The sequence below is a fragment of the Catharus ustulatus genome, chromosome 36 (genome assembly GCF_009819885.2).
Source record: "Catharus ustulatus isolate bCatUst1 chromosome 36, bCatUst1.pri.v2, whole genome shotgun sequence".
In the NCBI taxonomy this organism is placed as follows: domain Eukaryota; kingdom Metazoa; phylum Chordata; class Aves; order Passeriformes; family Turdidae; genus Catharus; species Catharus ustulatus.
This window is the reverse complement of record NC_046256.1, coordinates 715,152-719,658: the sequence shown is the minus strand read 5'-3', so window position 1 is coordinate 719,658 and position 4,507 is coordinate 715,152. Positions and strand designations below refer to the sequence as shown.

Sequence of the window (4,507 nt, the reverse complement as noted above, 5' to 3'; positions counted from 1 at the left end):
ACGGAGCCGCCGCCCAATCAGCGTCTAGCACGGGGAGCTTCGGCCAATCAGCGCACGGCTCGCGCCTCCCGCCCTCACGCCGCGGAGGACGCGGCCAATCAGAGCGCGCGTCTCGCGAGGCCACGCCCACTACCGGCGCTACCGTGATGTCGCGAGAGCGCTCGCGGTTTACCGTAACCCCACGTCGAGAAGGGCAGTTCGAAATCAGGAGTTTAAAATTTAAACTAAAGAAAAATCCCGTCTTTTTGTCCCTGTTTATCCCCCAAAACCAGTCAATCAATCAATCAATCAATCCGATTTCTTCCCCCGGAATTCGTCGCTGTTTTCCATAAAAAGTTGTTTTCCCCCCACTCCCATCTCCACCCCTCCGAAATTCCCGTTTTCCTCCCCAAAACCCAGAATTTTCCCATCCAATCCCTCCCAAATGCCAACCCCGTCCGTCCAAGAATCTTCTTTTCCCTCAGGGATCCCCCATTCCATAATAAAAATTTTAGTATTTTTTTTTTTTCCTAAAATTATTTTTATTACTGTTAATTACAATCCACATGTCAATCATCCGCCATTTTCTCCGCCTCTTCCCGCCAAAACCACGCCCGCTCCCCTTCAGGAGTAAACCCCGCCTTCCGCCCCTTTTAACCAATCAGCGCAGGCGCCGTGTGAGCGGCAGCCAATCAGCGCTGTCGCTGGGGGTGAATTAACCAATCAGCGGCCTCGTCGCGTAAGGGGGCGTGGCCTCGCTGCCGTGAGGGGGAGGTGGCGGCCGCCATGTTAGAGGCAGCTGAGGGCGAGCGGGTGGGGGACGTATGGAGGCTATAGGGGCTCTATAGGGGTGATTTGGGGGGTCTGGAGGGTTCAAAATGGGTCTGGGGACTTCTAAAAAGGTTTCTCAGGGGAGTTAGGGGGAGTTGGAAGGGGTATAGAATAAAGGGGGGGTGCGTGATGGGGTGGGGGGTATAGGGGATGTATAGGGGCGGTATAGGGAGGGTATAGGGGATATTTGAGGGGGGTTCAAGGGGTTTTTGGGACGTATGGAGGGTGTAGGGGTGGGTTCAAGGAGGGGTTGGGGCGGTTTATGGGATGTATGGGATCTATAGGGGAGGTTTGGGGGGGATATTGGGAATATCCGGAGTGGTTTCTGGGGATATCCGAAACCTATGGATTTTCTTTTTATGGGGGGGGGGGGTTTGACGGCACCTATGGAGGGTGCGGGGTGGGATCTATAGGGGGCGATTTGGGGAAAAAATCCGGAGTGGTTTCTGGGGATATCCGGAACCTATGGGGGCTATAGGGGATTTTGGTGGGGGGGGGGATTTGGGCCCTATATGGGACCTATGGGGGTCTATAGAGGGGGTTTGGGGGGACCTATGGGGGCTATAGGGAACATTTGGGAGGGTCTGGGGGTCTATAGGGGATTTTGGGGGGGTATAAAACCCTATAGGGGCTCTTTGTGGGGGGGGGGTTGGGGACCTATGGGATCTATATGGGAATTTGGGGGGGGTCTGGGGGGAAGGTTCGGGACCTATGGAATCTATAGGGGGAGTTTGGTGATTTTGGGGGGGGTTTAGGGGACATTGGGGCCCTATAGGGGCTCTATAGGTGCTGCTCTGGGTGGGTCTCTGTGTCTGTGGGATTCTATAGGGGATCTATAGGGGATTCCATGGGGGATCCATGGGATTCTGTGGGGATCTATAGGGGATCTGTGGGGATTCCATTGCTGATCTATTGGGGATTCCATGGGGGATCTATAGGGGGTCTGTGGGGATCCATAAATGATCCATAGGGGATTCTATTGGTGATCTATAGGGGATTCTGTAGGGGATCCATAGGGGTTCTGTGGGGATTCTGTGGGTGATCCCTTGGGGATTCCATAGGGGGATCTGTGGGGAAATCCATAGGGGGATCCATAAGAGATTCCATAGGGGATCTGTGGGGATTCCATGGTGGTCTATAGGGGATTCTGTGGGGATCCATAAATGATCCATAGGGGATCTATAGGGGATTCCATAGGGGGATCTGTGGGGATCCATAAATGATCCATAGGGGGATCTATAGGGGATTCCGTAGGGGGATCCATGGGATTCTGTGGGATTCCATGGGGGGAATCCATAGGAGATCTGTGGGGATCTATAGGAGATCCATAGGGGATTCCATGGGGGGATCCATAGGAGATCTGTGGGGATCTATAGGGGGCTCACATATGATCTATGGGGGGATCCGGGGAGGAATCTATAGGTGATTCCATAGGGGATCTGTGGGGGAAATCTATGGGTGATCCATAGGGGATCTGTGGGGGATTCTGGGATTCCATGGGGGGATCCATAGGGGATCCAGAGCTGATCTATAGGGGATCCATAGGGGATCCATAGGCCCTGTCCCCCAGCGGGGGGCGCTGTCCCGTGCGCCGCCCCCGGGGCCGAGGCCACAGCAAGGCCGGGGTCACCTACGGCCGGGGAACCTATAGAACCCCGGCACACGCCGGCCCCTACACACCCTATAGGGGATCTACACATCCTATAGGGGATGGGAACCTAGAGATCCCATAGGGGAACCTATAGAGTCCATAGGGGAGCCTATAGAGCCCCAGCACGTGCTGACCCCTACACACCCTATAGGGGATCTACACATCCTATAGGGGATCTGTATATCCTATAGGGCATGGGAACCTATAGAATCTCTAGGGGAACCTATAGAGCCCATAGGGGAACCCTGTCCATCCTAAAATCTCAAATCCCCTTTAGAAAATCCCAGTTCCCCTATGGAAAATCCCAGTTCCCCTATAGAAAATCCCAGTTCCCCTATAGAAAATCCCAAATTCCCTATGGAAAATCCCAGTTCCCCTATGGAAAATCCCAGTTCCCCTATGGAAAATCCCAGTTTCCCTATAGAAAATCCCAGTTCCCCTATGGAAAATCCCCTATGGAAAACCCAGTTCCCCTATGGAAAATCCCAGTTCCCCTATGGAAAATCCCCTATGGAAAACCCAGTTCCCCTATAGAAAATCCCCTATGGAAAATCCCAGTTCCCCTATAGAAAATCCCAGTTCCCCTGTAGAAAATCCCAGTTCCCCTATGGAAAATCCCAGTTCCCCTATAGAAAATCCCCTATGGAAAATCCCAGTTCCCCTATAGAAAGTTCCAGATTCCTGTGGCCGAAGCTCCCGGATCAGAGCCCAGGTAAGGAGAGAAAAATCCTGGAAATTGGCGGGAAAAATCCGGGAAATTGGCGGGAAATTTCCTGGAAATTGACGGGAAAATTACTGGAAATTGGCGGGAAATTTTTGAAATTTAATGGGGAAAATCCTGGAATTTGGCGGAAAATTCCTGGGATTTTGGCGGGAAAATTCTGGATTTTTTGGGGGGAAAAATCCTGGAATTTTTAGAGGTAAAAGTCCTGAATTTTGGGGAAAAAAATCCTTGGGATTGGGGAGAAAAATTTGGGAATTTTTGAGGGACTTTTTAAAAAAATTTTATTTTATTTTTCTGGGACTTTTTTTTTTTAATTCTGGGAATTTTTTTGGGAATTCTGAGATTTTTGGGGGGAATTTTGGGATTTTTTTGGGGAAATTTTGGGATTTTTGGGGGGGAAAATTCCAGGATTTTTTGGGAATTTGGGGGATTTTTTGGGGGGAATTTCAGGATTTTTTGGGGGATTTTTTTAAGAATTCCAGGAATTTTTGAGGGGGAATTTTGGGATTTTTTTTGAGGGAATTCCGGGATATTTTGGGGGAATTTCAGGATTTTTTTGGGAAATTTTGGGATTTTTGGGAGGGAAAATTCCAGGATTTTCTGGGAATTTTGGGAAATTTTTTGGGAATTCTGGGAAATTTGGGGGGAGGAATTCTGGAAATTTTGGGGGGGAATTTTGGGATTTTTTGGAGGTTTTTTGGGAATTCTGGGAAATTTGGGGGTAATTCTGGGAAAATTTTGGGGAGAAATTTGGGAATTTTTGGGGGGAATTTTGGGATTTGTGGGGGAATTTTGGGGTTTTTTTTTTATTCTGGGAATTTATTATATTTTTTTTAAATGCTGGTAATATTTTTTGGGAATTTTGGGATTTTTTTGGGAATTTTTCCCCTCCCACAAAGGCGTGCGGGTCTCTCGTGGCCCCCCCCACGTAAGAACCGGAGGCAGAAAAAAAAAATTTGGGGCCAAATCCTCAAAATTTGGGAAATTCCCGAAATTCCAACGGGAATGAGCCCGGGAATGGAACCCCACAGGAAAATTTGGGGAAAAATTTGGGATTTTGGGAAAAAAAAGGGAATTTTGGGGAAAAATTTGGGGAAAAAATGGGAATTTTGGGAAAAAAATTGGGGAAAAATTTGGGAATTTTGGGATAGAAATTTTAAGGTTTTTTTGCTTTTTAAAATTTTTATTTTATTTTATTTTATTTTTCATTTCCAGGGTCGATTTCCCATCTTGAATTTAATTAAAATTTCCTCGTTTCTCTCCTTTAATTAAACTCTAATAAAGATTTTAATTGAAATAAAATTGAATTTATTTCTTTCTTA

General features: G+C 48.1%; 1 long non-coding RNA gene across 1 annotated transcript; it reads left to right on the top strand.

Moving 5' to 3' along the window:
* The first annotated feature begins 3,085 nt into the window (after positions 1-3,085).
* Positions 3,086-4,487, top strand: LOC117009858. Its single transcript, XR_004420548.1, has 2 exons — positions 3,086-3,173; positions 4,401-4,487. It is a non-coding gene; the product is annotated as an uncharacterized LOC117009858 (long non-coding RNA).
* The last annotated feature ends 20 nt before the right edge of the window (positions 4,488-4,507 follow it).